The sequence below is a fragment of the Bombus huntii genome, chromosome 14, assembly GCF_024542735.1.
Source record: "Bombus huntii isolate Logan2020A chromosome 14, iyBomHunt1.1, whole genome shotgun sequence".
Classification (NCBI taxonomy): Eukaryota; Metazoa; Arthropoda; class Insecta; order Hymenoptera; family Apidae; genus Bombus; species Bombus huntii.
The window spans coordinates 1,040,754-1,065,204 of NC_066251.1; the positions used below are offsets into that span (position 1 = coordinate 1,040,754).

At 42.8% G+C, this 24,451-nt stretch overlaps 1 protein-coding gene across 1 annotated transcript in view; it reads left to right on the forward strand.

The window, feature by feature from the left end:
- The window catches only part of LOC126873569 (ciliogenesis and planar polarity effector 2), a 59,945-nt gene extending 37,793 nt beyond the window's left edge, over positions 1 to 22,152 (forward strand). The window contains exon 5 of the mRNA XM_050634607.1: positions 21,965 to 22,152. The gene's annotated coding sequence lies outside the window, so the exon portion shown is untranslated. The remainder of the gene's footprint in view (positions 1 to 21,964) is intronic.
- Positions 22,153 to 24,451: the final 2,299 nt, after the last annotated feature.

Sequence of the window (24,451 nt, forward strand, 5' to 3'; positions counted from 1 at the left end):
TCCATTTCGTGCGATTGATAATTGATCGGACGAAATCTAATATGTGGGCGATATTGGCCTCTCAAATGTAGTTTTTGGATACAGGATTCACACATTCGATGTTCATCGACCTAATGTACAGCGAACGTAAGAAATATTCGTACAGCGATGAATTTCAACAAAAATTTTGTGCAACTTCGTTTACATAAAATATTTTATCAAACGAAAATTCGTACATATTCGTAGAAACCTACAGATTGGATTTTATAAAGAGATATTATTTATCCATATTTTTGATGGGAACATTAACAAATATGTGTTCAGAAACCAGAGGAAATTATACGCGTAATAAGTATTCGTCCAGTTCTCGTATCGTGAAATTGTGCATAGCATAATTATAACATAATATATGACATGTCAACACTGCATCATGTCAATTATCATCAGTATATTCGGAGACATGATCAACAGAGAGGATGGCATCTAAATTGAGATATAAGTAACTATCATAATTCTGGTATAGCGCGTAGAGGCAAAGAAACGTCGAAGAAGAAAGAAAAATTATTATAAATTTGCGTGACACGTGCAAACCGTTCCGTGACTTTTGTAGGATTGTAAATAGATCGAGTTTAATAATCCGTGGGACTATAGTCGGATATTGCTGTCCTCTCTATAGGTATTTCGTATTTTTATTACAACTTTTTAACAAAGCTTTGAATGGCTTACGTTTATATAACGTTTTTTTTTGTTTATTCATACCCATATAATATATTGATAATGTTTGACTATTAATAGGATATAGATCCTAGGTCGTTTCATCGGCGCGAATAGCGATTCCTTTTATCACGAATCTGATACGAAATCAGACTCATCTCTTCGATTAAAATAAATTCATTCCCGTCTGGAAACGTGTCCCGGGAAATGACCGAAACATTCGACAAAGCGCCGGCTTATCGCATTTATCCGCGAATAGAGATAATAGTTTGAAAGTAGGATCGGCTAGCAGATCGAGAGCCGTGAAATTTAATAGAAATGAAATTGCGTGCGGGAAACGAATCTGCCTCTTCCATGACGCTATTTCACTCGATACAATTCCTTTCTAATTAACGTGACCGAGCTTACCACCTTCCATTCGATCACCGTTGCTTTATTTCTTTGACGGCGATCCCTAACGGTGTTTCGTACTAGTTCGATCGAAAGGACTACTTTGGCAACCCGTAGACGCTGTCGAGCGGGTACAGGGTGGCGTGCAAACACACTCGAACCCGTAGCCGTTCCCATAACGGACCGAGTATACTGACTGCGCCCCGTTTCGCGCGTAGATAGAGAGATACGGATAGAGGAGGGTGCACGACGAAGGGGTGCGAACGTTCGTGTGCTCTTCTCTCTCCGTTTCTCCAGTTCTCTCTCTCTCTCTCTTTCTCTCTTCATGGCTGTCCTTGTCATCCGCTTGGTTGCAAAGAGAAGGATAGAGAGAGAGAGAGAGAGAGAGAGAGAGAAAGAGAGAGAGAGAGAGAGAGAGAAAGAGGGAGAGAGGAGAGGAGAGGTGCACTCACACAGGTGTCGAGGGAGCCGTGCAGGGTTATAGGTATGGCCAGGTCGAGCCGTTGGTCTTGCTTAATCTGATTACAAGCGGACCGGGTGGGGATCGATATTTTCGCGTGAGTTTTCCAGGCAATCGGCCGCGAGATAGCGCGGCTCGGCATATTTTATACGCGTTCAGGCTGGCCGACCCCATTTACAACCCTGTCCGTCTGTCCGTCCGTTCGTTCGTTCGTCCATTCGTCCATTCGTCCAATCCGTCCCTAGGTCCCTCCGTTCGTTCGTTCGTTCGTTCGCGCGTTTTATCAACCGTCGACGACCGAGCTTACGGTCGCGCGCATACGTATTTTTTTTCCCCACCTGACTCGCATACTGGTTACGGGTCTAGTTGCAAGATCGCGGCATTCTACTGGAAACGATAGTCGGACACGGCAGTCGTATCACAGAAATTGCGCGTCGTGCCAAAGCATTTCACATTATGCGCTTTTCCTGCGATATTTATGACAGTTTTAGGTAGCGGAACGCGATAAAGAGAGGAGCAGAGTATCGGTATGTACATATATCGGAGGTTTCGATTTTACGCGCGGATTTAGCGCCAGTGACGCGAATATTTGTTCCTGGGATAATGTATTTCCGAATTATCCGACGGGATTAAAGCTTAGGTAATTGCAGCTATCGGGCATACAGCCGGGATATACCGACTCCAGTAGCGTATCGCTACCCAATGTTATCGGTATCCGAAGCAATCGCTTGCCCGTTCGTCTTCCTTCTTACCTCGCCGCGTCACTGCAAGAATTCCGGTCCGAGAAGCGAATAATCTTTTCCTCGCATCCTATTCCTCGCTTCGTTCGTTCTTGCTTCGAAGGATTTCGAGTCCCGGAACCGACGTCCCTTTACCATACGTCTGCCGGTAGACGCGCCACGTGATGGATGGCTTGGTCCGTGGACGTCGACGTGGCCGGAGTTTACGGCGACACGAAATATGTCTCCTTTCTTGTAACGCGATGCACCTTTTCTTTCTTCTCTCTTTCCTTCTTTTCAGACTTTTTCGCTTCTTTTGTTTCTCCGCGTTCGCCGGTACCTATTTTCGTTGAACCGACGCCGCGGATTCTTATTTTTCGCCTGACATGTACCGAGCCCGCTTTTCCTATTATTAAGACGTTAGGAATACTTAGCTTTAACCCTGCTGCGATTCTTGGATCTTTTCGCGTCTCGATTTCACCTTCTTCTTCTAAGGTTTCTGAAAAATCTTTGGCGTAAAATTGAAACGGGAAATCGCGCATATCGATAAAGATTCTTCCGCATTTCCCTTGAGAATTTAATAAATTTACTTTGGCCGAAAATTAGCAGAGGATTGCCTGCTGCCGTTAAACCGAATTCACGAGGCGAATACGAGTTTAATGTTATTTTCGAATTTACCATTTTCCGTATGTATTTTTATCTATTTCGTTTTATTTTCGTTAATCGTCGAGAAGGTGTTGAATCGAAGGACTCATAATAAAAACGCTTCTTATCCGTGTTTCTCTTTTACCAGCAGAGTTTATTCTCGAGCTAAAATCATTCCACGTTAGACCAAACGAGTTTATTGCGTTAGTCCATTAACCTATTAACCGAGCAGTACTTTCTTTATGTAAATATCCTCTTTCTTTTTACGTATATCATTAGTCGGATCATTTTTGCTAAGAATAAATTATATCGCATTCGCGTTTATAAGAATTAAGATTCATCCAACTTGGACAGATCTGTATCTATTAACATTCGATTGTACAACTATGACAGTTTCCGATTCAGGAGCGACTCGGTTAACAGTCGGTTGACTGTCATCATCGATGATCCTCGTTACCAAAATTTCTAGAACGATCGAAGCAAGATAAATTTTTGCAATAAATAATTTTCGACTAAGCACGATATAATATTTTGCAAAAATTAAATGGTAGTCAACGCGTTAACGGGTGAAAGTCGCGAGCAACGGAGCTGCTCGTTCAAGGATCCACGACGCAACGCTCCCTCTGGTATCCCAAAAATCGTCTCAGGTTAGGCCAGAGGAGGCTGAGTCGACTATATCCGTTGGCTATTTCGTTTTTTATAAAAACAATCCATTATTTTCCCTAGTACGATGTTTTATGGACGATTCAGCGGCGCGACTGCAAAACAGATCGCGCGTAATCTCGTAAATCATCGCGACGTGTCGCGCGTTGCGAGGCTCGCTGGTTGGTGCCTGCTGTTTCAAACCGTCCGGCTTGCCAGTGACTTTTACACGAACGCGGGGAACAGGTGGGAGAACGAGGAGCAGGAGGAGGAGCAGGAGGAATAAATTTTAGGTAACGACACGAAACGCGTCGCTGGAGAGGTTCCGGTTATTCGTCCAGGTCGCGAGCCTCGCGTCTCTTCGCATTCCGGATCGTAGCGTAACAGCGTGACACGATCGTCTTTATTTACGCGTCACGCAGTTTGCATCGGCAGTTGGCGAGAATCTTCGCACGCCCGTTTCGATCCGGCGTCACGCCTGTTCGTTGATCGAGCGACGCGGCTGGGACGTTTGGTTGGGACGAAAGGAGGATCGATCGATGCCGCTTTATCTTCTTCCGGTTCTTCTTATTTTTCTTCCTTAACTTCCGAGAAAGGGTTGCTCGAATATACAAGTTGGAAAAGTTTCGAGCGAAACTATTTCTTGCTCGTAAAAAATTCCTAGGAAATTGTTTATCGCGGCATAGACGTTCAAGTTCGATGTACAACGGCTATAAAAAGTATCGATACACGCCCTTATTTTCCAAAGGAGCGTTCTTTTTATCAGCGAAAACTGCAGGATAATAATTTCCGAAAAACAATCTTTCCGAGGATCAACGTGTAAGAAAAATCGTAGATTCGAGTTTGGCTTGTTGGCGACGGCTCGAGTTCTAGGGTTAATTTCCGTGGCACAAACGGCGAAAGAGTCGCAGCGAATACGATTTCCAGCGATTTATGTCGTAGGTCGTTTATAACCGAACGACGGCTCGGTAACGTTTAGCCGGTAATCGACGCGATTCAATTAACTTTCACGGCGAGCACGTCACGATGTTCGTCGAATAATTCGTTCGTCCATCCGACAACGAGATATTCTTGTTGGAAGCAAAAACCGTTTGAAAAGCAATCGGCCGTGCTCGACTTCTTAAAAATTGCCTGGAAACTCGTGGAAACGCGCTGTCGACGAAAACGTAAACGTCTTTTTCTTTCGTTGGAACGCTGAAAGTCGAGGGATCGCGGACGCGTCTTTCCTTCGCGCGTTTAGCTCCGCCGTTGAACAAAGTCGTCCTCTCCTTTCCAACTTCTTCTATTTTCGAGCATTTTTTTCGTCACGCTTTACGGTGCGCTACTTCCCAAGTACTCTCGAGACTTTGCCGCTAACTAAGTGTTCTCCGTCCACTTTTGTCTTTCGCGGTTCGCTTTCTTGCTCCCACTCTACCGGCTGCTGCTTGCTATTGCCGCTGCCGCTGCTGCTCGTTCCGCTTCTTTCCTCCGCTCTGCGTCTTCCGCCCTTTACCGCGAGACTTTGCTTCTCGGAAGTTTCGCGACAGTTTCCATTTGTCTAGTCCGACTATCGCGGCGCGTCCTTTCTCCGCGACGGTGCATACGAGATCGCGTCTTGCGTCGCGACCTCCTCTATGCGAATCTTGTCTCGCGATGGAACGAGCGAGAAATTCCTCGCGCGCCATAACGCAGAGCCTCGCGGGACGTCCCGTGATTCACGATTTATAAGCCGACCTCGGGAATTCGGCGCTGTGGCGAGAGTCGGCGGAAGAGTAAGATGAAAATCGAGGTCGAAAGTTGTCGCTAGACCGGCAACTGAATGGATCGGAAGCTCTACCGACGCGACGGCTAGCCGCTGTTACGAGCCTGGCCACCCCCCGTAGACGGGGTTATTCGTATCTCTGCAGGAACGACTAATGCTCGACTAATTGCCGGAATGTAAATAAATATCCCCGGCACGGTCGTGATCCAGCTACCTCCGGGGAGTACGTCTATGAGAATATACTGCGTTTGGACATGCATCGCTGCTTCAATGCCCGGATCGCGCGCTTGCGCTCCTCCCTCGCCTCTCGTTCCTCGCTTTTACGCCTCTTTCGTTTCTCCTACCCATCCTCGGTAACGACTTTCGAGCGAGGATACGTATCGTTCGCGGTATCGTTGCCGTTTCGTTCGTCGTGTCGACAAACACCATTCGGCATTGAGTCGCTGCAAATTGCCGTGCAACGTGTCTTGCGCGTTACGTCGGTCCGTTTCTGGTCGCTTTTGCTTTTCGTTTTCGTTAGAAAGGGCCATGCGATCCTGCGGCAAACGTGACGCAATGCGATGGCACGCTCGTAACGTCGGTCCATGCAAATTTCCCCTATCGACGTGGATATCGAGCCGTTTGATATTCTTCGCGAGAATTCGCCCAACTCCGGCCAACGTCTAACTTTCGAACGATACGTCGAGTCGTCGCGAGCTTTCGATTCCGCTTCGCCTTATCGCCTCGTCCTCTGGCTATAGCGAGTCGATAAACTTGGTCCTTGGATCCGAGAGTCTTCGCGCACGCCGGTCTGCCCAATTAACTCGAAACTGGCTATCGTTTAGCGGTTGCAGGAAATATGCCACGCTCGGCGAGTACGAGTCGTCGTCGTCGTCTCGAATTTCATGGGAGGGCAGGATCGACCTGCGAATACCGCGCGATTTCGCTATTCGCGTTACAGCAGACCGATCGAGCGGGCGGCTGCAGCAATCGGAAAATTCCGGCTATACGATTGTTCGTCCGTGACTTTTCTGTCGATACGGCCGCGCACTCGACTCGGAGGCTTCCATGGATTACGCGCGAAATTGCATCCAAATCCTGTTTTTAATACCCTCGACCCGTCGACTCTTCCTGTCGATTACTTTCAATCGGCAGCGTCGATTGCTCTTTAAATCGTAAAATATGAAAACTGTCGAAGCGCATCGGACACGCGTTTCCATGTACCAGTGTCACGAGTCTCGGCCTATTTTCCAGCTCGTCTTCCTGGCCAGACGACCCCCGGGGGAGCGGAGACGACGAGGGTGTACCGTTTTCCATTAATTTACGTTACGCTAATTTAATCGGCCATCAACCGCTTTGTATAGCGTTAAACTCGGTCCTCTCGAGGTCCGTCGCCCTGTCTGTCGATAGAGAGACGGACGACGCGAAGGGAGAAACGGGGATTCTAGTTGCTCTCTCGTCATAGGGTACGTAACTTTGCAAATCCCGTGGCGACAGAAGCGTGAGAGTCTCGGAACGTTCGAAGGGAACGAAGATATCTTCGCTGGTCGGATGTCGTGAGTCGAAAGTGCAGAGTCGAGAAAATGGGGTAAAGAGAAGGAGGGAAGAGCAAAGTGGGAGAGAAAGAATGGATCGAGGGAGGAATCGAGAGCCGCCGAATCGAAAGAGCTATGACACCGAGCACGGGGTTGTGTTCTTTGTGCGCTCGGCCCGATGCATCCGGTCGACGAGTAGATTGCGCGACTGTCAATAGCAGAATAATTGAAAGACGCGCTCTTAATTAGTATCCGGCCGGCAGTCTTGCGCTCGACTGCCATCGTTCGGGCTTATTTCGACCGAGGAATTGCGAGAAAGAGAGAGAGAGAGAGAGACAGACAGACAGACAGACAGCCAGACAGACAGAGAGAGAGAGAGAGAGAGAGAGAGAGAGAAATTGAGAGCGGTTGAAGTACGAGAAGGAAAGGGAACGTTGCGCGAACTCTTTTCGCGAAAGAGATACAAAGGATGGAGAGAAAAAAGAGGCGAACGGAGAAAAACGACGACGAGACACGGACAAAAACGAAAGCAAGAAGGCTGGAAACGGTCGTATTTCGCAGTTGGCAAGAGTTGCGCGCGACAAGAACGTGAGAAGCATTCGAGACGTTTGACTCGCGGTTACCCCAACTTTCTTTCCCCAATGAGTCTTCCTCCTTTCTCTGTTCCTCTAAATCTCTCGTTATAGGTCTTTGCTTCTGCCTTCGTCGCTCTGTCAACCTTCTCCTTAATCGCGTTAATGAAATTCTGTCACGGTTGGATACCGAGCTCGACGCGGGACGAATGTTTCTCGCGAAAAGAAAATCGGTGCTCCCCACCATGGAGAACGTTGATCGACCACGCACGCTCGTTTGTTTCACCATTTTGAAAATGAACTTTCGCACGTGTTTTTCTTTGAAGGATTAACAGAGGAAACTCTGTGGAAGGAAAATGTACGGGTATTTCAAGGTTTTGCATTTGTAATTTGTTAATCTGTATAACAGGCTACGTAATCAAAGCGCTGTATTCGTTTGGTAATCTCATGATCGATACAAGATATTAAAAATAGAATTGACGCGATTCGGCGAACGATAATTCGGTTTGACGTATTATTTATCCTTTTATATTTCGATTTTACTCTGTACGTTTATGTCTTATTTGCAGCTAAATATGTAAATGAAAATGACCGTCAATGATCAGAGTAGATATCGTTATTACGTTTCTTCACCTATCTCGCACGTCGATCACCGAAACAATTGCAAATAAATAAAACGCCGTACGATAAAATAAGTTCAATAATTCCCTGCAGCGTTCCGTTTTGCGACAAATCTCTATTGACAGATACTTCGATAAAGGTATCTGTCAAATGGTCGTTGAATTTTTGTAATCAGTTATGAAAGCAACGATGGTGTACAATTTTTTACAAGTTTCTCCTGCGAAGAAGCAAACGTGATTTAAAATCAAAAATTTTTCCTCCTTCTCCCTCTCTCTCTCTCTCTCTCTCTCTCACCTCTCTATCAGTTTAATCCGATTCCGCGTAAAGACAAAGTAATTTTAATCGCGGAGGAGCATTCGTGCCAGCGCACGGCTTCAAAAATGCATAACCCATTGGCTTGGATCTTTGGTCGGAAAGGGCCGTAAACATACGGGTAACGTAGAAGGAGAAGTGGAAGAAGGCGAAGGCGAAACGCGAGGGCGCAAAAGGGCCATCCATTGTAGCCTTCGAGCTCGCGCACTCGAGCCGTCGCGCGACCGACCGAATCGACCCCGTAAACTGACTCGTCGTTTACGGCCTCGTCTGCGAACCGTTGCCAGCCTGCGGAAACGCGCGCACGTACTTTCCTTCTCGAACACCGACGTTAACGATATCTCGTTAAGTCCCGTATCCGATCGAACGATTTTCCCGCAAGGCTAAGCATTTTCGCGCGGCTAGAAACGGGACTCGCCTTTCCACGCTCGTCCTTTTCCGTTATTGCGTTTGCCTCCTTTTCGCTCTTCCCTCTTTTCTTACAAATCGCCTAACGATCTTCGACGGCCGCTTTGAGCGCTTTCATTCGGTTTTAAACTCCGTTTGTTCCTTAACTTGTACAGTGTATACGCTTCCTCCGATAATGGCACTCGAAGAAACCAACTAAACGCCGAATACTCCACTCCGCGAGCCTCCGTTAATTGCTTCCTCTGTCTCTTTTCGAATTTTCGCTGCTCCCTTTTTTCTTACAGCTTTTTCACGTCGCGATTCGCGATATACACACGGCGATACGTTGCGTGGAATATCGCGTTATAATTATCGCCTGTGAAAGCGTCGAGACAGCGATTCTTGCGAGATACGATTTTCGGTATAGTGCTTTGTCGATCGGTCGTCGACCATCCTTTTTCCATCCGATTGAAGAAAGATAGCAGGAATTGCTAGGCATTCATACCGTAGCTGAAGTATCGCCATGGATGTAGAACACCGTGAATGGAAAGATCCCTTTTATCTTTTCTCATTGATCGGATAAACTCGATATTTCTTACTCATTTTTCTTTGTTTAGTAGCTCCTTTATGTATAGATCAAATGGGTAAAACCTCATCCATTTCCCCGGAATAGCTTCCGTTGAAAAACGCGTGTTCCATAGACAAGAAGGTATCGCTAAGTGAAAATCAAATGACCCACACAGAATTAGTAAGTTAGTAAGTTCGAGTATCTTATTGTTGGGTCTTTTGTCTTTCGATGATACGTACACGCACGTACGATACTTTTCCGTAAGTGCGGTACACCTGGCCGTCGGTGATCTACGCTTTTATCAAACTCTGTACTATTCGCTGGTTCGAGGAAGCGCGTCGGTCGGAATGCAATCGTCATCCGATTCACTCACGTGCCACAACGATTTTAAATACAATTTCAAGAGTAATTTCACATATGTACAGTTTCATTGCGTATTCAGGTTTCTTTTATCGTGCAAACGCTGGCTACGAAAATATGCGATAAAAAGAGTACGGCAATCATCGTGGCAAACGTATATCGCGATACACGTGTCACCGGTGCAAAACAGCTCTCATGGAACTTTGAACTTTTCGCTCGTGCTTTCAAGTTTTGAGGAAAATGCTAAACACTCGATCGATTCGCGCATTGCTCACGACGCAGGAGCGGTCCCAGTGTGCACATAGGCAAAGTTTGGAGGGGACGGATATCGATTTTCTGCCATTGTTCTTAATTCGATCGCTGGTAAAGCCAATGGAGAAGGGTGGCGACGACGCGCGACGTTCGCGTCGACTCGCTTCGATACGAGCCGATTAACCGCTCGAAAAAAGCAACCCGTAATTAAGTCTGCACCGATATTTTATCGACGCTAGTCGGCCGAGCGAGTTATCGGATAATCGATATTTTCGGCCCGTTTACAAACGCCGAAACGATCTTCCACCTTTTGCACCCTGCACGAACCTTCGTGTCGTAATTCACCGCATGATTCAAGGTGCTTAGATTTGCGCGTCTGTTTTCTGCTAATTCGAGGTCGGTACTTGCGTCATTTGTCCCGTACGTATCACGATGCGGCACGCTCCGCCCACCTGCTCGTCCCACTGTCTTCGTTCTAAAGAATTTTCCATAACTTTCGATATCCGTTGATATCGTGATTTGATAGAAACTGAATAATAGAAACTGACAATTATATCTTTGCTTCTGTTCGATCGTTCGAGATATTTAACGATAAGTTTTACATCAAAAGTAAATTGTTTGGAATACTAAAAACAGGATGGCCTAATGACATTAATAAAGATAATAAAAAATGAACCAATAAAATTCCTGCAACGATTCTAGCTGTCGAGAGAGCAAATAAAGGTAGCACAAAATACAAGCACGTATTGATTGATCCCAAATGCGTCGATACTTCCTTACCAAGTTATCAATAATTCCTGAATCGAATATTTGCTAGAATTTAATAACAAATTTAAGAGATCGTTATTTCATATATAACGTTTGACAGATGATCTAAGATTCATAAGATTCACAGCGCTGTAGACAACAGAAATCAACTGTTTTCGACATTTTATACATTAACAGTTTAACAGTTAAACTGATACGTTATATTATGATCAGATGCATAATACGCAAAAATATCCAAACTGTTTAAAGTAGAGCACTGGTCGCAACGTTTGCTTCGATCGAATCAGACAAATCCCTACTGGGATTTTACTTGTGCGTTCGTCACTATGTTCATAAAAATTGCATAAACATCCGCAGTCTAATTACAACCACAACAAGTTATCGGTGTGTCAATAAATATGTACGACGTTCATACGGATCGTAGAAATTCATCTGGATGAACGAATGTATTGACGTGCTGGAACACGAATCGTCGAATCTACCCTTGCCGTGGGTCTTTTAATCAGTTGATTCGATAAGCGGCGGAGGACGTAGTTGGTGGAATTAGCCGCGTCTCGAGATTCGTTAGATCTTCCGAGGAATTCGAAAGGAGGAAAAAAAAAGAGGAAAAGCGCGAGCGAGTTCTTATCAAACACGGTTTACCGTTGAAATTTTAAGGGAAGAGATTGGATAGACGTTAAGAGGATAGAAGCGATAGCTCCGTGGACCGTGGGGAACCGTGGCAGCTCTGGTCAACTTTTTCCTCGTTTTGGCAAAAATTGAGGATTCTCTTTCTCTCCGTGGCAGGACGATTCGAACGGGAATCGATCGAAAGGACGTTACCGAACGAAAATTCCCAGAGAACGGGAAGGAAATTGGCGCGATGCGACGCGGAATCGCGCGACGAAGGCCGCGGAAAAGAAACGCGACGAGAGCCAGCCGAGTTTATTTTATCTAAGATGCTTTTGATTCTGGCGCGCGTCCCGTTCGTTGGAACGAGAATTTTACCGGAATCGAGCGTTAATTGCGGCCCCTTTAAAACTTTCACAGCTAGCAATTAAGGTGGCACGAATTAATTAATGTTTTTCAACTCGTTCCCCTTGCCTTTCGTGCTCGCTTTCTTAGCTTCTCTGTTTCTTTCCTTCTTTCCTCTTTTGCTGTTCGTCGCGAGTATTCCACGGTTACGCTAAGACCGGTATTGCCGTTCCTCTCTTCTCCGGACCAAGGCTCCCCTTTCTTCGCTTCGTTTCCTCGCTACTCGGACGTTACACCGACTTTTCGTGGAATTTCGATCGCAGGATCACGCGTGGAACTATCGATCGATCATCGAAGAATAAACCTTTCCACCGTATGCCAGGTCTGCGCAAAAATTCTGTTTCCGGGTTTCTTATTTTCGAAAATTTCGTTATATTCGCGAGCATGATTTCGTTGTTACAGGCTGATTCAACAAACTTTCGACGTAATTTTGATTCGCGTAAAGCAATCGATCGATCATCAACGAGTAAACTTTTATACTGTATATTGGATCTATGCAGAAGTTTCAGCGGCTTCTTTTTATGACGAATGTAATTTATTTCTTCCTACTCGTAATGTATCATCGTCGGATTATTTCTTCTTATTTTCAACTACGTTTTGCCATCTTTCGCGATAATTCCTCGTGAAAAACGACTTTGATTTCTGAAATACGCGTCCTCCGATATCTTTGATCTCGATGAGATTTTTTTTTAAATAGTCACATCCTTATCGACGAGCAGCAGGACACTTTGAGAAAAACAAGCCTAACTTTACGAATTATCTATCAATTACCAATAATCTTGTAACTTTCAATTCGTTACTTTCTTCTCAAATTGTTGCAAATAAGTAGTCTTTACAATCTTTCACCGTGTACGGTGGTCACAAGGAACAAAGTACGTTTTCTTATCAGGTTCCGTGTCTCATTTCCAGAGTATCAAGTTTGTATAGTGGTTGTCGGAGTTCGATAAAAGCGATTCAACGTCGTCACCAATTTTTCTTTATTCGTTGTCGTGCATTTTTTCACTGAAATATCCTGGAAAACCGAAATGCCAGGTGCTAAATCTAATTCATCGAATTAAGTAAATTAATTGTTACAATAGATACCATTATGCGCGACTACTTCTGAGAACCGTATTTTTTTAACTGTATTTACTTTGGATACTTGGATGTTAGATCGTGCCACGCGGTACAAACGCGATATTACGAAAATTCGCCATTTAATAATCCGAACGAACTACCACGTTCCACATAAATCGTAGACTATCAGGTGCCCTAATACCGACGAGTGGTCGTGTACGTTGTGTTTCGTTCGTAGCTCGGTTCCTCGTCTATCTTCGATTTCGCGTTTCATTCGTTCCGACCTCAAAGCGCGGAATCGAGCACTCGGTGGCTCTTAAAGCCACGACCACCGAAAGACCGCCGACCGATCGTATTTTTCGGACGAAAGATCCAGTTTTACCGAACAATTTGTCGGACCGGGACAGAGAAACGCATCCAGCGGCCGCAGCACAGAGATGGGACTTTGCGACTCAAAGGAAACCGCGCGGCCGATCGACCGTTCGTTTTACTCGACTTCATTTCTCTCCGATTCTCAATGCCTTTTCCCACAGGTTTTTTCAATCGAATTCCTCTTACCTCGAGATTCTTTCTCATTCTTAAATTCTTGCTCATTCTTTCCGACCTGTTTGTCTAAGGAACGATCGAACGTATCGCTGCAGTCACGCTGGCCATTCCATCCCGACCAATTTTCTCGTACAGAGAAACGAGAAGATTCTGACCTATCCGTCGGATCGAAGGAAAAGCTGGAAAGCATCGAAGCGCGCGGCCGAGACGTTAAATCGCGCTGTAAATCGATCGAGAAGCACGCTGCAACGAGATGGACCTTGAGATTGTGGTTTCTTTTATGCCAAGGCTGCCGGCTGCACGCTCCTTCTGCAGGGACATTGCGCGAAGTCACGAATCCCGTAATTGAAAATCAATATTTGCGCTCGCTTTGCCTCATGGATGGAATACGCCTCGCGAATACTTCATTCCTTCGCGATCGAAATCTTTGGAGCGTGCACCGCGCGCGCCACCCGTTTCACCGACCTCCACCTTTTTCCACTTGCTCGCTCACCACCGATTCTAGTTACCCTCTTTCTCTAGGTATCGCGGCGGCTCTCCTCGCGAGACTGTTTCGTGAAACCTGTAACACGAGTCCCTTAGCCGAGCATGACGTTGCGGCGAACGCGGAAAAGTCTCGTCGAGAATGCCGGAACTGGCTGATGTTTATTGATTTTGTACGGAACACCCCGACGATTAAGCAATTTGCTGCGAATTTCGTCCTTGTTAACCTTTTGCCCTCGAAAAACATCTTAATCCTTCTTTTTATCGAGTCGATGGTCGAAAGAAAGGGATTTCACGATTGTTATAATTAGCGTTTTGCACATCAGATTTCCCATAAATGCATAGCGAGCAGGGATTTATGTATTATCGAGGAGATTAACGTACGTTTACGCTGTGATGATATCCTTATTTTAAAGTACGATATCTTTGAAAACAATCGAGCGATTACTCGAAACAGTGATTGCGAAATGAAATGAAATTTATGTTTTTGTAATCATACCGCGTGGGCTTTAATTAAAATATTGACAAATTATTTTTTTAGAATACAATGGTTTTCTTTCTAAAATTAGAATAATATTTCTGAGAAGGAAGAAAATGTTTTCGATTAGCAAATTAGTGTATGATAATTTCGCACGAGATCAAAAATATCGTGCTAACAGAGACGATATTCCGAGTGTAAAGGGCCAACCCTCGACTGATATCGTTAAGTTAGGATACATAATTTCAACCTTTAGATGTTTCAGCCGGGGTAAGTATTCCCCGCATTTGAATATTTCACTGCAACTTGCTTTTGCGAATAAATCGGCAGTCTTGTTTCCTACTATTTGTCGATTGTTATTTCAGATTATTTACATATTTGAAGTTTTGATATACTGGTTAAATGGTTTCTTAAATCTTCCAATAGCCTAGTTTCATTATCCAAAGGTTAAGGCATTTAATTTTATTTCGTGCTCTACTTTCACGCGATAAAGACCATTAATAATAGTCTGCTACGCGAAGTACAGAAGACTGAATAAAATTCTACACTCTCAAATTAAGTACCATTATTCAGATTTTTATGGTCACCTATCAACGATGTTAGTCGAGGGTTAATTTTTTCGCTCGCTTTTTTATGTATGTTCTTCCGTTCGTAAGTATTACAACACGCTTAGAGAAAAAGTAAAGTAAATACGAAAGATCATTAAGAACTCGTTCGGACCTCTGAAATGATTATTTCGTTTGGAAATTAATTCTTGGAACACGAGAAATCGAAATGTTTTACACTATAATGAAAATATCGTCGATTAAATTTTTATTTAATTTATATTCTTCTCTATTCGTCGCTGATGATCTTTCTGACTAAATTGATTAGATTTTGCATTCTATTTCTAATTGTCTATTTGCACGAATTCCATAAGCGATCCCACGATCCACATTTAGATTTCCAACTCCTCCAAATTTTCTACCTAAATTGTCCAAAATTTCCTCGATAAGATTTAAACGAGAGAATTGTGGCCACCAATATACCGCGACTGTTAATTCATTATTTTCCTCTAATTATCGCGACCAACTTTCATAAATTTCTGTCCGCGTATTTTGAATCGTTATCTTGCATGAATACATAATTTTGACCGATTAATCGTTTCCTCGATAACCTGCATCAATTACAACGATTTATGCCAGATCAGCAGCTGTTCGAACAGAAGAATATGAATAGATTGCGAATATTTAGGTGAATTTATATTTTCGCGAGTGCGAGTAACAAACGGTGAAACTCAAAGATTCGATTCATCGGCTTTATAATCCGATATGAATAGATATTATATTCTAAGTGTATCGTTAAAATATAAATAGTTTTTAAATGTTTGCGTTTAGAGTTCGATATTTTTAAATTTTGCTGCTTCCCGTGTATTTCAAGCTTTTCAATTTTTCTAAAATTTCGACAAACTTATCCGCAGATATCCGTGTCGCTGGTATAAGAAACAGGCTAATCGAACACGAAGATGAAGCGAAGAGAACGGTAAGATACTACAGTCGTTCAGCCATTCTAATCTCAATATCTTTCGTATTTTCTTCTAATTATAATAATATTACTTCTGTTAGCAGTAGCGTTAGATATTTATTAATAAATTTAAACGTAAAGACTCGCACTCGACGTACAACGAACGGAAGAGCATGTATCGCGCCTCTGGTCGTTTTTGTTTATTCCGATAACTCGGAGGGAGTTGCGCGTTTTGGAAATTCCCGTTTCAAGGGGTGTTATTACCGCTTACGAAATTGCCGCTGATTATGAAATTAAATGTCGGAGGCGCTTAGTTGCTGTAAAGTTTGCCAGCCGGGAGGCTGTAACGAGCCTCTCGGCTTCGCTCTCGCCAAGTTTCACGGGCGAATCGTCGCGATTCACGCATCCTCGTCGCTCGAGCGGAGTCTCGACAGCCGAAAGAAGAAACTCCTATCGAGAAAGAACGGTGAAAATGAAAAGAGGAAAAATTATTCGATCCGATCTTCGCTTTTTGCCACGTTCTTTCGAGAGATCGCGTTTCCTTCGAAAGATCTTGGCATCTGCCTTTCGAACGAATCGCGTCGAAGCATCTTCCACGTTTCTACAGACAGGCAGAGAGAAAGAGGCAGGCAGAGAGGGAAGCCTCCGTGGTTTGTTTCGAAAGTGCGTTTTCCAGCTGAGATGTTATCTCGGTCTGTTTGAGAAGTTAGACGTTTGTCGATTCGTCCGGTAGCTCGTGAACGAGGAGATAGCGGTTTCGTATTCGTAGCCGGGCACGAAGATATATTCGCGTAGTCAGGGCGCGAATGAAAATTCACTGGCGCAGCAAAGTGGTGGGTAACCGGCGAGAAATCGAGAGGCTGTCGTAACGTAATGCACGCCTTCTTGGAAAAGCGACCGCTTCACCGTGTAATCCTCGGAACGGTCCTCGCATCCTACGTCGTATATCTATCGTGCATCGCACGTTCTTGTACGTCGTTGTACGTCGTTGTACGTAGTAGACCGCGTACTCCTAAGGATATTGCGTCGCGTCTTAGGCTAGTCGATCGCAGTGGACGCGAATTCGCGAGAAATGCCTTCTTATAGACACGATTGTAGTTATCTTGGGTAAATCGTTGTTTAACACGTTCGCTGCGGATCTGACTTTCATTTCCTACAATGCCGCGTGCTATCAAATAACTTTCGTACAATATCTCTCTCTCTCTCTATATCGCGAAACTTTACATATATGAAACTTTGAACGGAACTTTACATCTAATATTCTTTCGAATGTCTACTTTCATCCTTATAAATCAAGCCGCTCGACTGTCAGAAATTTTCGATGCTTTAGTAACGTAAATACGTTATTTTTCTTCGCTTCAATTGAATTGTCGTTTCCATTAATTCGATTCGAGCAAAGATAACGTGTTTTAGGCTCGAAAGCAACAGCGCTTGTTAGGTACGTAATATTATTTTCAGTTTCATATCTACGATCATAAATATTTGGACACTTATAGACGATATTAAAATCCCGTTTGAAATAAAAATCGTATTTTACATGCCTCTATGTATCCTATGTTGCAAGAAGAATCTCATAAATAAAATGAAATTCTCTTCTCGTCTATAATTTTTCCCAACCGCTGTTCTCATTATTAGATTTTCAATCGCATCAGTTAACTTTTCCATCGCTGTGCATTCTCTATATGAATTCCAAGTCAAATTCAGACTTTTACAAATGTCGCTAAATTTCTGAACTAATTCAGCCAAAGTTCGCTCGATGAGATGTCGATCAGAAGATAGTATCGTATAAATTCGTTATCTTGGGTGAACTTACGATTTCTATCGACCGATTATTTCTTCGCCAATCCAAACGGATTATTACGTTCTGCATTAGAAGACGGTAAATGATCCCAATATTTATGACCGGAAGTGTACACGATGCTCGTATTAGTTTATTTGACAGCGATATGCAGCATCCGAGTCTCCACGAGAATCCGTTCTATCGACGGTTCTCTCGTACCCACGCGAACTCCCCAACCTTGTAACCGATGTTTACCAGTCGGATTTGTATCGCGTGGGCGTTTGAAAAAACTCTGCCTCTTGCCAGAGTCGAAAACTGTGTAGAGTAGTTTGCCAAGTCCACGTTACGGGCGTAGGGAAACGAGAGGCTATGGAGATTCCGCGAGAGAAAGGGTGCAATTAAGCTCGCGTTCTCCGTTTATTTGCGCGGCCGTGTCGCAGGGGATACGCGTCTCGACACAGGAAGCGACTGCTGGCGGAGACACGAACGTGTGAATAGCGACGAAAAGGGAGGGCCTACCGAGCTGTCGACCCGCGAGACCAGACCACCGACCGCCGACCACCATCGGTCTCTGCCTCTGCCTCTGGCCCTGCTTCTGGCTTCGCTACACACGGCTACTCTGCGCCCGTGCTACCAGCCCGCGATCCATAGTGGCTAGATTGCTCAATAGAGCTGATTATGCGACCACGATCGGCCATGGTTCCACGCTATTTTGTTCGTGCACGCTGCACACGCCCACGTCGTTAGACCGACAACTTGCTCTCCCTCCTTTTCACCCTTTCCATTCTCACCCTTCGCTGCTCTTCCACTGGTAGAGGCAAGTTGGAACGAGCAAGCACGCGGAGAATATGTGGAGTAACGAGGCAACCTTCTTACACAGCAGCTGCCAACTACTTTGGCTTTGGTGTATCCAGAATGTGCAAGATGAATGCGAGCGTTTGACTCAAGGTTGTTTTGGGTTGTTGGACAATTTTGTAGTAGCAATCGAGTGGTTATCGAAAAGCATTATATCGTATTATGCACCGTGTTTCATAATATCGTTTAAAAGTTGTCAATCGTTATGTTTCACTTTATATATTTCTAATCAAATGTCGTCCTGTCTTGTACTAAGAATTATAATTACTGTAAACTATTCGAAACAGATAGGAGTGTTGCGTGTTCTTTTAAGTTTCATATTAAATCACGATTCACATGGTCTATATCCGAATAATATTCGAGCCCGTTCCACAGTTCACACTTCCATCTCACACGTTCTATTTTTTCATGCACCTCGTCTCGTATCCCGTAACTGGTATTTCTAACCCATATCTTAAATCCTAATTCACACAACACAATCTACATCCATTCTACGTCACATATTTCATATTTCCATGTCGCTCATCCTGCAGCGCATTTCCATATGTCCTTTCCCACATACTATGTCCAATGCCTACCAAACCATATCCCACATCCTCTGTCCAATATTTACCAAACCATATTCCATCCCACACTCCGTGTATTCTTCTCTATATCCCGTATCCTACACCCTATTTGCTTTTTCCAACTCAAACTACCAATTCCCTCAAACCTATTTCCAATATCCCATATCCTAGAACATCGAATGTACCAAACAAACGCAGCAAAATATATTTTTAAACGGGAAAGATATATTTCTGCCACAACTTGCCCACAACGGTACGTTAGGTTATATACATTTTAAACATAAATTAACATACAAAACACAAAGGAACGAAAGCTGCTGAAATTCTTCCGAATCTTTTAAATCTCGTTTATATTAGCTTGCGAGAATGAGAAGGAAGTAAGATAGGAGATGGACAGAGTCGAGGATAAGCGATGACGTTCGAATTTTCGAGATTTCGACCAAATTTTGTATCAGGAGAACAAGATGGAGCAGAAGGTGGCTCAATTCTGACGATTCCTGGAAATGAGGTCACTTTCTAGGAACTATCGAGGCGATTCCTGGAAGTGACGTCGTTTTCCTGGAATTTCTCGGAGCCGAAATCGTGAAAATTTTGTCCGATTTTGCGATTTTGTATCGGAAGAACACGATGACATAGGAAGTGGCAAGTTTTCCGAATTTTTGTTATTTCAGTTATTGTAACTTGCGAAAATGGCAAGAAATTAAGATTGGAGAGGGACAGAGTCCAGAGACACGATATTACATTCGAATTCCCTTTATAAGATCTATTTATTGATTCAATTTTGAAATTCTACAATAATCTTTGCAAATACTCTCAATTGTATAGTGATTCGCATATATCCATCTATGTTACGTACAACATGAATTGTCCTATATAACTTGTCTGCGCAATTAATCTATATAACTTAATATATACTTAATTCTAACTTCAACGATGCGTCGTACTTAGTTTTCGAATATAACTATCGTACGTGCATTTCTTTCACACTACTATACATTTATAGTCACGTTTCTTGAAATATTTGGGATATTGATAAATTATAGCTCTTGTTACAATAAAAACATATGTGTAAATCTTAGACGTAATTATAAAAGATGGAATATAATGGATTACGGCTAATTATCGTTACTTGGTACAAATTACAATTACAATTTTTGCACGCGGTGAAGATTCTGTGTCTTGTTGCAGTTTTCCGATGTTGCTGGGAAATTAATTCTGTAACACACAAGAGAAACATTAATTTCATATGCTTTAGCAAATTTCAAACTAAATCTATAATCATTTCGTAACGATATTATTCGAAAATAAATATTTTTGATGCTTCGGTGATAGTAGGAATTGTTTAATTAGTATCATCCGTTTCGATTAACGTTTTGATCTACCGAGCGGAATTTGCGAACCTTTATTCGCGTCTTTCGGAAGTTAAATGGAACGTAGGAAGAAGACTGGCTGCTTCGTTAAGATAATGCAATCACAAAAGTAGATAAAGTGGAACTAATTTATACATATACCTGTCCTCGTCGCACGCTATCGCTCTCTATCTCTATCGTCGCTCGTGTCACTCGTTTTGCGTGAAATTTCTGGCCTACGAATTTTATTTTGCGGGCTGGCGGATTTCGTTTGCGAGAAGCAACGATTTCTTGTACGCAATTTATGCGAAAAGTACTCTTTGCGTTATTTTTAATCACGAAACGAGGATGTGGTACGCGGGACGTGAGACGCAGAACAGAGAAAGTCGGATGCAAGGAACGGAGTCGTGATATGGAGTTCGGGATAGAAGGTATATCAGATATGGGTTGGCGGATGTAAGATTTGGCAAATGAAGTAAAGAATTTGAAATATGAGACTACCGAAATCTTGCAAATTTTAATTATAAACTAACGTGTAATACAATTCTTATAATACAAGCTGATATAAAGAAGAAGTTACTAGTTAATTATTAGATGAAATTATTAAATAACAAACGATTAATAATACGTAATATCGAATAACACAATTCAAAATAATATTAATAATATTGAAAATGTAACGATTTTAAAAGCTCAGCTCCACTTCCAACAATATTGCTGGTATTGATAATACTAATAAAATAATAATAAAGCAGTGAAATAATAGAAAAAGGATAGAATAATAAAATATATTAAATGAACGTAAGAATATTTATATTATTCCACCTATTATTACATCTGGCAATTTCCTTAAATGTATTTTTAATTCAAGTTATTCCTAGTTTCCAGCATATTTGCTTCGAAGAAGGAACGATCGACGGAAAGCAAAGGAAATCATTGAATATATCTATTATATTACCTTTTGAATCTTTTATCTTCCGTTTGCGAACATTTATTTGAAATAATTCCAGCCGAATAAATCTAAACTAACTGCTAGTAGTTTTGCGAATGGCAAAGTGAGCATTGTTGCTTGTGGCATGTCGCGTGCTCTCCATTGTCTTCTCGTCTCTATAATCCATGTGTCTGCAGCCTTCCGACAGCGTTGCTTTTCATTTCTAGTCTTGCAACAGGAAAATGCAAACGTCATTACAGTTCTATGGATGATAAACGTTTTGCGCAGAGGGAATTTTCAAAAGGATCGTAACTTTAAAATCGAATTACTAGAAATAAAAGCTAACTCGTTTACATGTCTCTACGCAGTCATTTAGGTGTGTTGAAAAAGTTAGGGAATTCTACGGCAAAACAAGCAAGCGAAGATCTTCAGAACGCCGAAGCTGTCGAGCTTCGCCAGAGTTATCTCGCGAATTATAAACGTACGAAATATTTTAATACGTGACAAAGATCATAAAAAAAAGAAAGCTCTTTGATTTATCCTATCGATTCTAAATGATACTTGGAGCGTATCGTGACAACTAAAGAATCTGATGAAAAAAACAATATAGAAATATGGTGTTCTTAAATATTAAAATAAACTGACAATTTTCTTGATTTTCATTTCGATACAAGCAATTCAACGTGAAAGAAGCAACGTTCGCTTTATTATTCACAATCCTGAAATTCCGTTAATCGAGCATTTTTCTCTTTCCACTAGCTCGGACATGGGCTGTGCCGTACTTCAAATTTCACGCCAAAAGTTTGGCGGATCGGAGAAAGGAACGAGTTCTAGGGAATTTCTATGGAAATTTTACTGCGATCGACTTCGATGTAACTATCTGTCGTCAGGATGGCGAAACGAGGATGTCTAATACTTTGAGACAGAAAAAAAAAAAAGAAAAAGAACTAGGGAGCTGTGACGTTACCTCTTCGACGATCGAAAGAATAATGTGGAAAGTCGACTTACACGGCGAACACCGGCGTTTATCGAGCAAGCAGAAATTTCTTCCAAAGGAACCACTTACCGTGCAACGTGCCACCGTGGAATTCCAGCGCTGTCAAGCTTTCGTCTGTTTGAAAATTCTAAATTACTTTGGAAATTCTTAACCACCTATTTCTGTCCAGTTTGTCGCGAATTTTAAGATACTTTACGCACCGGCCTTGCTTATAGAACTGTTTTGTACAGCTAAACTAATATTATTAGACAAGTTTTAGGTACAAGACGCGAGCTAGAAGTCACCGTTATCGATAAAGTCAACGAGTAATAAAACAAACAAAGTTTCACGAGAAAATTGTATAAATCGTATAAATTGTACATTATCTGATTATTCTATTCGAGAGCGAAATTTACAATTTACGACTTGTAATTTGTCGGTTTATTGTTATTAGTCGGCGACCAAATACGACGACTCGAAAGTCGTTTGCATCGCTGGAATCGTCGAACAAAATGGATATCGAGAATATCGCGTCCGTTAAATTGCATATATTCAAGTAGTTGTCGAAAATTCATGGCTACGAAAATAAAATTAGTTTTCGTCGACGAAGGGTTCAAGCGTTTCGCGTCTGTCTCGAAACGGAACATACTACTTTCACGCATCTAGTCTGCATCGTATGCGTGCGCGACTCTTTTGTATTCTGCATTTGGCTTGGTATGTTCTTTTTGCATTTAGATACCTGTACTGTTTTTTGTCAATTTTTCTTCGTCGCTTACCTTCACCGTACAAATTTTCCTATTCATCAGATTGGTAACACCAATACAGACACGATACGATGTACATAGCAAAAGAGCCTAAGCTCTCGGCAAGAAAAGTCCAACTCGAAGAGGAAGAGTCCTTCGGAACAGAGCTTAGCGAACGAGCGTCGAATTTACCTTTGTTGGCATCTTTACTTTCGCGAAAAACCTAATGCATTTCGATTAATTAAAGAAAGTTGTTTGTAGAGAGGACACGAGTGTACTACATAACCGAATAGCTCGAAGAAGCTTCACGTTTTCTTATATTCTCCTTTAATAAATTGCTGGACAATTATCTTCCAGATGTAAATTTAATAAAATTAAAACTTTTCTCTTTCGATTCTACCTTCCACTCGGATTCAATCCAGAGAAGGGCTTTTAATAGTTTAACATAAAGTTGAGACGGGAAATTACCCGTAGTGGTTCATCAGGATATTCCAACACTTACCGTAGAAAATTTTTACGCATACGATAAATATATCGCGTTGTGCTAGGCTTTATAGCGACTGTATTGGCAAACTTTGAAATAGAATCCAAGATATGCACAGAAACTACAAGGTGTTTAGTGCAAGCGTACGATATTAGAGATGATAAGGTTGTCGAAATTGTACAGCTTACTAAACGTTTAAAATAAATGCCAATTGTACGTTTAAGACCATTTGCATCGATTTCACATTTTACCGATACAGTACCGTCTGATCAAAGCGCTAAGATCGCAGGATGTTCAAGGTAACACGTACAACGAATAGATCAAAATTCCGTACGGTACGTGTTGCGTGACACTTTCGTCAGTTTCGCTGTGTACGAACAACTGGAAGAATCTTCTTTTATGAGAGAAAGAAAGATACGAAAGGAGAAGAAGAAGGAGAAAGATACAAAAATGCTGCAAAGGACAGACGGTAATTTCGCGCAGGTGTCAATAGGTAGATAATATTCACCCGTATGCCTCGCGGTTCTTCGTTTTCGAACATCTCGATAAACGAGAACGTTAGGAGAAAGTGAGAACGTCGGATGCTGGAAAGAAAAGTTTCTTACCGTAATTACGAGCAGGCTGCCGCATCGGAGAATCGTATCTCAGCCGATGACGTTCCACTGGCGGTAATCGAGAGGTTGCGTCTGAAAGTCGGATTGGCAGGCAGCCGAAAGGTATCGCGGTAGTCGGAGAACCGATCGATCCGAGTGCGGTTTTTCAGGAGCACAGGTGCGCGAGTAAGAAGACTGGTCGACATTTTATAATTCAGGATGCTGGGAGAAACGGAAGAAATTATGGAAGACGGCGAACGATCGCGAAGGTTTCGCGACCGCTCGCAGCTTTCAGGAGCACATCGTCGATTCTCGCTGTTGCTGCAAGCTGGCCTTTGCACCTGCGAAAACGTACCGCGTTGCCGTCTCGTACTTGGCGTGGATAAAAAACCGACGAGCAGATAAACGACACGCTGAAAGGAATAATTGAGATTTATGTCGTCGCAGGGG